Here is a 12,325-nt window from a genome sequence, read left to right as displayed (position 1 = left end):
GAGCTTCGGAACCTCAGGTAGGACCAACTTTTCCCCTGCAAGTGACCTGCCTGGTGAACTCAAGACGCAGGCCCACAGGAACAGCTGAAGACCTGTAGAGAGGAAAAACTACACGCCCGAAAGCAGAACACTCTGTCCCCATAACTGGCTGAAAGAAAACAGGAAAACAGGTCTACAGCACTCCTGACACACAGGCTTATAAGACAGTCTAGCCACTGTCAGAAATAGTAGAACAAAGTAACACTAGAGATAATCTGATGGCGAGAGGCAAGCGCAGGAACCCAAGCAACCGAAACCAAGAGTACATGGCATCATCGGAGCCCAATTCTCCCACCAAAATAAACATGGAATATCCAAACACACCAGAAAAGCAAGATCTAGTTTCAAAATCATATTTGATCATGATGCTGGAGGACTTCAAGAAAGACGTGAAGAACTCCCTTAGAGAACAAGTAGAAGCTTACAGAGAGGAATCACAAAAATGCCTGAAAGAATTCCAGGAAAACACAATCAAACAGTTGAAGGAATTAAAAATGGAAATAGAAGCAATCAAGAAAGAACACATGGAAACAACCCTGGATATAGAAAACCAAAAGAAGAGACAAGGAGCTGTAGATACAAGCTTCACCAACAGAATACAAGAGATGGAAGAGAGAATCTCAGGAGCAGAAGATTCCATAGAAATCATTGACTCAACTGTCAAAGATAATGTAAAGCGGAAAAAGCTACTGGTCCAAAACATACAGGAAATCCAGGACTCAATGAGAAGATCAAACCTAAGGATAATAGGTATAGAAGAGAGTGAAGACTCCCAGCTCAAAGGACCAGTAAATATCTTCAACAAAATCATAGAAGAAAACTTCCCTAACCTAAAAAAAGAGATACCCATAGGCATACAAGAAGCCTACAGAACTCCAAATAGATTGGACCAGAAAAGAAACACCTCCCGTCACATAATAGTCAAAACACCAAACGCACAAAATAAAGAAAGAATATTAAAAGCAGTAAGCAAAAAGGTCAAGTAACATATAAAGGCAGACCTATCAGAATCACACCAGACTTTTCGCCAGAAACTATGAAGACCAGAAGATCCTGGACAGATGTCATACAGACCCTAAGAGAACACAAGTGCCAGCCCAGGTTACTGTATCCTGCAAAACTCTCAATTAACCTTGATGGAGAAACCAAGATATTCCATGACAAGACCAAATTTACACAATATCTTTCTACAAATCCAGCACTACAAAGGATAATAAAGGGTAAAGCCCAACATAAGGAGGCAAGCTATACCCTAGAAGAAGCAAGAAACTAATCGTCTTGGCAACAAAACAAAGAGAAGAAAAGCACACAAACATAACCTCACATCCAAATATGAATATAACAGGAAGCAATAATCACTATTCCTTAATATCTCTCAACATCAATGGCCTCAACTCCCCAATAAAAAGACATAGATTAACAAACTGGATACGCAACGAGGACCCTGCATTCTGCTGCCTACAGGAAACACACCTCAGAGACAAAGACAGACACTACCTCAGAGTGAAAGGCTGGAAAACAACTTTCCAAGCAAATGGTCAGAAGAAGCAAGCTGGAGTAGCCATTCTAATATCAAATAAAATCAATTTTCAATTAAAAGTCATCAAAAAAGATAAGGAAGGACACTTCATATTCATCAAAGGAAAAATCCACCAAGATGAACTCTCAATCCTAAATATCTATGCCCCAAATACAAGGGCACCTACATACGTAAAAGAAACCTTACTAAAGGTCAAAACACACATTGCACCTCACACAATAATAGTGGGAGATTTCAACACCCCACTCTCATCAATGGACAGATCATGGAAACAGAAATTACACAGAGACGTAGACAGACGAAGAGAAGTCTTGAGCCAAATGGACTTAACGGATATTTATAGAACATTCTATCCTAAAGCAAAAGGATATACCTTCTTCTCAGCTCCTCATGGTACTTTCTACAAAATTGACCATATAATTGGTCAAAAAACGGGCCTCAACAGGTACAGAAAGATAGAAATAATCCCATGCGTGCTATCAGACCACCACGGCCTAAAACTGGTCTTCAATAACAATAAGGGAAGAATGCCAACATATACGTGGAAATTGAACAATGCTCTACTCAATGATAACCTAGTCAAGGAAGAAATAAAGAAAGAAATTAAAAACTTTTTAGAATTTAATGAAAATGAAGGTACAACATACCCAAACTTATGGGACACAATGAAAGCTGTGCTAAGAGGAAAACTCATAGCGCTGTGTGCCTGCAGAAAGAAACAGGAAAGAGCATATGTCAGCAGCTTGACAGCACACCTAAAAGCTCTAGAACAAAAAGAAGCAAATACACCCAGGAGGAGTAGAAGGCAGGAAATAATCAAACTCAGAGCTGAAATCAACCAAGTAGAAACAAAAAGGACCATAGAAAGAATCAACAGAACCAAAAGTTGGTTCTTTGAGAAAATCAACAAGATAGATAAACCCTTAGGCAGACTAACGAGAGGACCCAGAGAGTGTGTCCAAATTAACATAATCAGAAATGAAAAGGGAGACATAACTACAGATTCAGAGGAAATTCAAAAAATCATCAGATCTTACTATAAAAGCCTATATTCAACAAAACTTGAAAATCTACAGGAAATGGACAATTTCCTAGACAAATATCGGGTACCGAAGTTAAATCAGGAACAGATAAACCAGTTAAACAACCCCATAACTCCTAAGGAAATAGAAGCAGTCATTAAAGGTCTCCCAACTAAAAAGAGCCCAGGTCCAGATGGATTTAGTGCAGAATTCTATCAAACCTTCATAGAAGACCTCATACCAATATTATCCAAACTATTCCACAAAATTGAAACAGATGGATCACTCCCGAATTCCTTCTATAAAGCCACAATTACTCTTATACCTAAACCACACAAAGACACAACAAAGAAAGAGAACTTCAGACCAATTTCCCTTATGAATATCGACGCAAAAATACTCAATAAAATTCTGGCAAACTGAATCCAAGAGCACATCAAAACAATCATCCACCATGATCAAGTAGGCTTCATCCCAGGCATGCAGGGATGGTTTAATATACGGAAAACCATCAACGTGATCCATTATATAAACAAACTGAAAGAACAGAACCACATGATCATTTCAGTAGACGCTGAGAAAGCATTTGACAAAATTCAACACCCCTTCATGATAAAAGTCCTGGAAAGAATAGGAATTCAAGGCCCATACCTGAACATAGTAAAAGCCATATACAGCAAACCAGTTGCTAACATTAAACTAAATGGAGAGAAACTTGAAGCAATCCCACTAAAATCAGGGACTAGACAAGGCTGCCCACTCTCTCCCTACTTATTCAATATAGTTCTTGAAGTTCTAGCCAGAGCAATCAGACAACAAAAGGAGGTCAAGGGGATACAGATCGGAAAAGAAGAAGTCAAAATATCACTATTTGCAGATGATATGATAGTTTATTTAAGTGATCCCAAAAGTTCCACCAGAGAACTACTAAAGCTTATAAACAACTTCAGCAAAGTGGCTGGGTATAAAATTAACTCAAATAAATCAGTAGCCTTCCTCTACACAAAAGAGAAACAAGCAGAGAAAGAAATTAGGGAAACGACACCCTTCATAATAGACCCAAATAATATAAAGTACCTCGGTGTGACTTTAACCAAGCAAGTAAAAATCTGTACAATAAGAACTTCAAGACACTGAAGAAAGAAACTGAAGAAGACCTCAGAAGATGGAAAGATCTCCCATGCTCATGGATTGGCAGGATTAATATAGTAAAAATGGCCATTTTACCAAAAGCAATCTACAGATTCAATGCAATCCCCATCAAAATACCAATCCAATTCTTCAAAGAGTTAGACAGAACAATTTGCAAATTCATCTGGAATAACAAAAAAAACCAGGATAGCTAAAACTATCCTCAACAATAAAAGGACTTCAGGGGGAATCACTATCCCTGAACTCAAGCAGTATTACAGAGCAATAGTGATAAAAACTGCATGGTATTGGTACAGAGACAGACAGATAGACCAATGGAATAGAATTGAAGACCCAGAAATGAACCCACACACCTATGGTCACTTGATTTTTGACAAAGGAGCCAAAACCATCCAATGGAAAAAAGATAGCATTTTCAGCAAATGGTGCTGGTTCAACTGGAGGTCAACATGTAGAAGAATGCAGATCGATCCATGCTTATCACCCTGTACAAAGCTTAAGTCCAAGTGGATCAAGGACCTCCACATCAAACCTGATACACTCAAACTAATAGAAGAAAAACTAGGGAATCATCTGGAATACATGGGCACTGGAAAAAATTTCCTGAACAAAAGACCAATGGCTTATGCTTTAAGATCAAGAATCGACAAATGGGATCTCATAAAACTGCAAAGCTTCTGTAAGGCAAAGGATACTGTGGTTAGGACAAATCGGCAACCAACAGATTGGGAAAAGATCTTTACCAATCCTACAACAGATAGAGGCCTTATATCCAAAATATACAAAGAACTCAAGAAGTTAGACCGCAGGGAGACAAATAACCCTATTAAAAAATGGAGTTCAGAGCTAAACAAAGAATTCACAGCTGAGGAATGCCGAATGGCTGAGAAACACCTAAAGAAATGTTCAACATCTTTAGTCATAAGGGAAATGCAAATCAAAACAACCCTGAGATTTCACCTCACACCAGTGAGAATTGCTAAGATCAAAAACTCAGGTGACAGCAGATGCTGGCGAGGATGTGGAGAAAGAGGAACACTCCTCCATTGTTGGTTGGATTGCAGACTGGTACAACCATTCTGGAAATCAGTCTGGAGGTTCCTCAGAAAATTGGACATTGAACTGCCTGAGGATCCAGCTATACCTCTCTTGGGCATATACCCAAAAGATGCCCCAACATATAAAAAAGACACGTGCTCCACTATGTTCATCGCAGCCTTATTTATAATAGGCAGAAGCTGAAAAGAACCCAGATGCCCTTCAACAGAGGAATGGATACAGAAAATGTGGTACATCTACACAATGGAATATTACTCAGCTATCAAAAACAACGGCTTTATGAAATTCGTAGGCAAATGGTTGGAACTGGAAAATATCATCCTGAGTGAGCTAACCCAAACACAGAAAGACATACATGGTATGCACTCACTGATAAGTGGCTATTAGCCCAAATGCTTGAATTACCCTAGATGCCTAGAACAAATGAAACTCAAGACGGATGATCAAAATGTGAATGCTTCACTCCTTCTCTAAAAGGGGACCAAGAATACCCTTGGCAGGGAAGAGAGAGGCAAAGATTAAAACAGAGACTGAAGGAACTCCCATTCAGAGCCTGCCCCACATGTGGCCCATACATATACAGCCACCCAATTAGACAAGATGGATGAATCAAAGAAGTGCAGACCGACAGGAGCCGGATGTAGATCTCTCCTGAGAGACACAGCCAGAATACAGCAAATACAGAGGCGAATGCCAGCAGCAAACCACTGAACTGAGAATAGGACCCCTGTTAAAGGAATCAGAGAAAGAACTGGAAGAGCTTGAAGAGGCTCGAGACCCCATAGGTACAACAATGCCAAGCAACCAGAGCTTCCAGGGACTAAGCCACTACCTAAATACGATGCATGGACTGACCCTGGACTCTGACCTCATAGGTAGCAATGAATATCCTAGTAAGAGCACCAGTGGAAGGGGAAGCCCTGGGTCCTGCTAAGACTGAACCCCCAGTGAACTAGACTGTTGGGGGGAGGGCGGCAATGGGGGGAGGGTTGGGAGGGGAACACCCATAAGGAAGGGGAGGGGGGAGGGGGATGTTTGCCCGGAAACCAAAGTATTATTATTAAGTATTAAATAAATTAAAAAAAATTTCCATCCCTCATGTAAGAATGCAAATTAACTCAGTCACATACCACCACACATTTCCTAAACATGTAAAGTCAGGACTGTTCATGGTCAAAATGAGACATGGACATAAATGACTGTTGCCTATAGATTGCCCATCTGGGAAACTGTTTGCCACAGTGGAGGCATCTACTGAAGCTGCATATCTGTGCACCTGGGACCTGGTAGGCATATCTCTCAGCAGCCTGCTAAACATGCTGCTGCCTGTACATGTACACAAAAGAGGCATGGTGTAGAGTGTTCACTGGCACGTTTGTTAGAATCTTGGAAGAAACATCTAATAATAGAAAGTGGTGCACAAATTAAAGACATTAAGCAGCTTTGCTAATTATTAAAGTGTCCCTAGACAAAGTAACAGAGAGAGAGAGAGATAATAATAATAAATGTAATGCGTGCCAAATTATACAGAAACAAATGCACCTATAATCTAGAATACCATAGAAATCATTAAGACATTAATGTCATACAAATGTTATATGCAAGGTATAGCATTATGGTAGGCAAGGAGGCTTCTAGGTTGTTACTACTGATCAAGCTATAGTCATGTGAGCATTTCCCTTCACTAAAATTCTTTTGGCAGTAAGAATTCTGTGAGGCCCTTGGGATTTGTGCAATGCATATTAAACTTCAAAAACGTCATCGTTAATAAAAGTAAAAGTTATAGGTTTTTATGCTATCTGACTGAATAATGTTAAATCTTCTGATGCACATAATTTTGAATGTAGTATTTTATTTATTATTCAACACATTTATAAAGCATCTGAAATTTACAGTTAGAATTTTCTTGTTGGAAGTAAATATTTTTAAAATATTTTAATGATTATATTTTATATCAAAATATGTATGTTTCATAATTTATTTACTTTTTTTAACCACTCAGCATTTGCTTAGTTTAAAATTCTACACTATTACAAATAGTACCAAAAATGAATGTCTTTGTACTTTAATTTTTGACAATCTTTAAAATAGCCACCTACATTTCCTAGGTCTAAGAGGATATAAACGTTTTTTTCAAACTGTACAAGAATATCTGTAGTTTTTTTTTTACATAAGCTATAAATAGCAAGATTCATGGCATTGCCATGCACTTTCCAGATCTTTCAATACAAATGTTCTAGATTAAAAAAGGTAAAGAGGAATCATGATTTTTCAGTATATGAAATCAAATCTAACCCCAGCTTCCTGCTCTGGGCTGTGAGTTCAGTATCATTTAGTGATTGGGTTTGATCATAGGGCAGTTATGTTAAAGACACCACTTCTATAGGAACAGCATGGATGACTGGAAGGGCATTTTAACCGCAGCCTTGTCCTTTTCATCTATTTGAATTGTCGCATTCCACTCCCCAACCCTTCTTTCCATCGACTTAAAACGGATAACCACAAATCCTATGTGTGATTGCTTTGAACTATGAATATAGCATATAGAAGGAAGTGCGCATAATATTGATACAGTTCTCATTCACTTGATGAATCCTTTCTCTTTCAATCACGATGTGCTTTCAATCGTCCATCATAATGGGTCAAACAAGTTTTTTACACCTGACGTTAAAGTGTGATGGTGATTTACTTCCGTCTCCACCTGTCTGTGCCCTCCTAGCCAAAGTAAGAGACCAAATAGCGTGCAAATCCTGGAGTCAATCTATACGTAACTACCAGCCACTTAGGTCTTACTTTATACTCTAGAACTTGAGTTATGAAATGAAAACCCTTTGTCAGCTTTGATTTGACTGAGTTACTTGAAAATATCTAACTATTTTTCTTCAAAAGAACTTTTACAAATTGTCCCAGAGGTTTGAGAAGGGCTCTACATAATAGCGTCTCCCCACACATGAGCACACCATTAAGAAAATTGCTACTGATCACCTTTTAATGGCATTCAAAGCTGCTCGAGAATTTTTAAAAGGTCACACAAAGCTCCAAGATGTGCACATGCCGGGGAGCACAAATGGGTGCCTGCGCCGGTTCAGACAACACCAGGCTTAGTTTCCTCAGCTCACAGACGGTTTTCTCCTCAGCCGTTTGCCAAATGTATTTTAGAATGTCCAAAATTTAAAATGTTGATGTATGTGAACCAGCTACATAATGAAAGAATCAATGCGCCATTAAAGTGGCACTGTGTGTCACTGTTTTCCTTAAACGTGTTTCGTGGAGCTCAGCAGACCTGAGCAGGAATCCTTCCGCAAGGTGTGATGCTAATATCTGAATCCAGAAAGGTAGGTGCTTGTTTTGTTTGTTACTCTTTTTTTTTTTCCTTGTTTTTTTTTTTTTTTTTTTGGTTTTAAAATGGGATTCTTCTTTTTTTCCTTTCTCTCGAAAATATCAAATTATGACCATGGAATATGCATAACAAACTCCGATCCAGTCCCTGATTATTCACAGCCTAATCACAGTTTGTGTTTTACCCCCGCCATTTGCTCCTCCATTCCTTACCGGCTGCCTGCCTTTTGCCACTTCACTGCTCGTTAGTCTTTGGCCAGAGTATCCCAGAAAAAGGAATTTTAAAGAAGAGGTGGGGGAGGCTGGCCGAGCCATCTGAATGCTTTCCAGTTTTGTCTAAAGTTCTTACAGACGGAGCTGAGGGTGCCTGTGCACACACAATTCTCTGGTTGTCCTCCATTGACAGTGTGTCCCTGAGACATGCCATGTCTCCACACACTCCTATTAATATTTTGGAGATGTGCATTGTGTTAGCTACTAATTCCTCCAATGTGAAGAGAGACACTGATTTAAATAAGGAATGAAATATACACGGTTTCATTTGTCATGTTGAAAAGTGAATATTTTGTCTCGTTCACGTGTGTGCCCCAACAGGGAAATGGCAAATGCTATTGTGTCCATCACCTGAATTTTGACCAACTCCTTCAGAAGTCAAGCTTCCTGCTTTTCAGGAACTGTTCAGAATAATTAATTCATATAATACAAGTAAATATTCTTTGGGAAATTTCCTGTAATGATCTTGTGTACGTGAATTAAAGAAGTATTTGTTTGTTTGTTTGTTTGTTTTTAAAGAAAAGGCTCAGGGGGAAAGCACTAAATTTGGGAATTGTTGGGCATGAGTTCACTTCCCAGCCCTGATACTATCTTTGTGACCTTTAAAACTATTCAGAATATCTCTAATTTCCATCTCTCTGTCTATAAGGAGGAGGATAAGATTGCTAAGTGCTGGTGGGCTTCTCCGCAGCTGTTACTCCCCTGCACTGCTGATAAAAATGTACAATAGCACAATCGCTTACTGTACTGTTCCAAGATTTCCTACACAGCAAAACACAGCATGCAAGAAATGTCAGTCTGGATATTTCCTCCCATGAAATATAGAAAAGCATTTTGACAGAAATTATATACATAAATATGTAAATATACATTTGTATAATTTATCTCCATAGTAACCATATTGATAAATTGCCAAATCCCAGTAGTAACACAAATGTACTTCTCGGGTAGACGAATAATCAATTCTTGATGAACTCAGACCACAGAACACTACTTGGCTATACAAAGTTAACAAAATATTGATTTATGTAAGAAAAATGAATTTTAAGTGTATTTTGCTAAGGAAATAAGCTGTAATTGAAAACCCAAATGATATTGTATTCAATTCATAACATGGGCTGAACAAGAAACTGGTATCTGAAGGAATTTTTTTTTTTGGTGGTTCTTTTTTTCGGAGCTGGGGACCGAACCCAGGGCCTTGCGCTTCCTAGGCAAGCGCTCTACCACTGAGCTAAATCCCCAGCCCCCTGAAGGAATTTTGAGAGTAACAAGGTTATGCCGGAATGACTGTAGAGACAAATACCTGGCTCTATACATTCTGCAATCTTGTACTCCTGTACATACCACTAAAGTTAATGTGTAAAAATTTCAAACTCAACTAGTTATTGGAGAACCCCCCAAATACACACAAAAGATGTAACATATTGTAGATTAATAGCAAAACCTCAAGAAGATTGAAAAACTCTGCAAGTAGTCCTTTGGCTAATTATTAAGAGTAGAAGATAAAGGATGTTTTTCACTAGTAAAGCTCAAAAGAGCCCTATACACTTCCCATGCTCCGTTTGATGATAGAATTCATTTTTACAGGGGAATGTGTTAGCCAATATGCAGCATTTTGTGTAGGCTAAGGTTAGTCAAATATGTGATATGACATGGATAATGAGAACAAGACTATCTCTGTCTGGATAAAACATTATAAATGGGAAAAGGGGTAGGCTACCCTGAGATACAGGATGTGGGAGTAAAACTGGGGAGATGTGTAGGAGCTCACGTTAAAAATGTGCTGTACAAATCAGATGTAGTGGCCCGTGCCTGCAACCCAGCATTTGAGACTCTGAAGCAGAAAGATCTAATTCACTGTGCTACAGTCTACCCTCTCTCAAAAAGAAAACCAAAGTTCCAAAATGTTTTACACACACACACACCCACACACACATAGAGTATACATTTACATTAATGTATACATATATAATGTATGCACAGATAATAGAGGACTAAATATATATGAATGTATGTCCAAGTTATTATACACGTTTTTTAGTTTTGGCCACTGAGACACCAGCATTTATATGCTAGTAACAATGAACATACTTAGTACCTAACCTAGATCTTACTTCCCAAAACTTGTTTTTCAATAGGATAAACCACATTATCTTTATGAAATGATCCCTACATATCTGGAACAGAGAACATTAAAATAAGTCTTGAGGCTGGGAAAATACCTCAGCAGGTAAAGTGCTTGCCACTTAAGTATAAGGACAGAAGTTATTATCTGCAGGAGCAACATGAAAGGACTCGGTGAGGGTGGTATCCACCTATGACCCTAATTTACTGGAGACAAGGTAAAACAGAGAACCCCCAGTGCAAACTGCTAACAAAGTAGATAAAAATTTAAATTTCCATTTAGTGAAAGACGCATATACTATAGAGAGAGAGTAACACATTCAGTGTCAACCTAAGGCCTCCAAACATCCAAGCGCACCTCACACATATGGAAGCATACATACACATGCATCTACACCACACACACAAAGAATGTTTAAAAATGAGTCCAGACTCTTGATATCTCACAAATACGAAGATGCTTGTAGAAGATGCAATATATCGAAAGGGTAAAGGTAATTTAAAACAGTTCTTCATGACGAATTTGGGGTGGAGTGGTAGCAAAATAATCAATAGCAATATTGCATTCCTATCAATGTAGTGGGTATCCATGAGTCCATGCTTTTATAAGTAAGGAGATGATAAAAAAAAACATGACACAGAAAAGTCACAATTAAATGATGGTTATTACCATGCAGATTCATCAGTAAATCTGAAAACTGAAGGGCAAATGTTTTAGATGAAAAGGTAGACTTGAAGAAACTTTAAAGCTCTCCAAATTTATTATAATTTCATACACAAAAAGTAAATTTATAGTGAAAAGTCAGCAACACTACTTTACAATAACTCTAAATGATTTACCAGAATCATATATTTCCCAATAATTCAAGTGAAAATGACATATCACATTTTGAGTACCCATGTCAAAAAAGGAACTACTTGGTGTACATATGAGAATATCTCAAACGCAGATTATTCTACAAGGGTAGACCAGTACTCTAGAGAGTGTCAGCAACGAAAAGGATTAGCCATTGAGGAGAAGACTCAAGGAAACCACAGCACCTATGTTAGGACATCTGAACAAAACACTGCACTGAGCAAAGAAAAAGGAATCCAATTTTTCAAAATTACTGAGCAAGGGATGAGGGTACATATCTGTAACTCCAGCATTCAGAAAGTACCAGTTAGGGGACTACAAATCTGGGGTTGGTCTTAGGAAAAAAATGTTGAAACAATTTCTCTGAAATTTTACTTTGAATTAAATATGTAGGTTAGTGGTTACCCAAGTCTTATCTGAGTGGGTTGGGTCACCATGTCATGCATTAATTAATTAGTTAGTTAGTTAGTTAGTTAGTTAATATTAGCAAAACTGAATGAAGACTGCACAAAAAAGTTCATTTTTGAGTTTTAAACTATTTCAAAATAAACTGTAAAAATATTTTGAGTAGTCAAGAAACTTTATCTTCCTTGCATTACTCTGTCAATCTAGAATGGCTGTACACAGCTGTCAACTTTTAAAGATTATTTCGGTCAATGATATAATAACAGAAGTCTGACCCATCTCATGTACGGCTTTTATATGTTAAGAGTCTCACAAATGGCAATGTGAGACTTACAATTCAATGTTCCAAAGCTGTTTCAGTGTAGGCAACAGTATCCATTTGTTCTGATCATTCTATGGATAGAAAGGTCAGAAATAAATTTAAGATGTGAATCAAACACAACAATATGTTTATTTAGCCTGGTTTAAAATAAAGAGAATATTAATTCTTGAAGGACAAAAAAAATATTGAAAGGG

The sequence above is a fragment of the Rattus norvegicus genome, chromosome 14, assembly GCF_036323735.1.
Source record: "Rattus norvegicus strain BN/NHsdMcwi chromosome 14, GRCr8, whole genome shotgun sequence".
Taxonomy (NCBI): domain Eukaryota; kingdom Metazoa; phylum Chordata; class Mammalia; order Rodentia; family Muridae; genus Rattus; species Rattus norvegicus.
The sequence above is the reverse complement of the archived record's forward strand: the minus strand, read 5'-3'. Positions refer to the sequence as shown.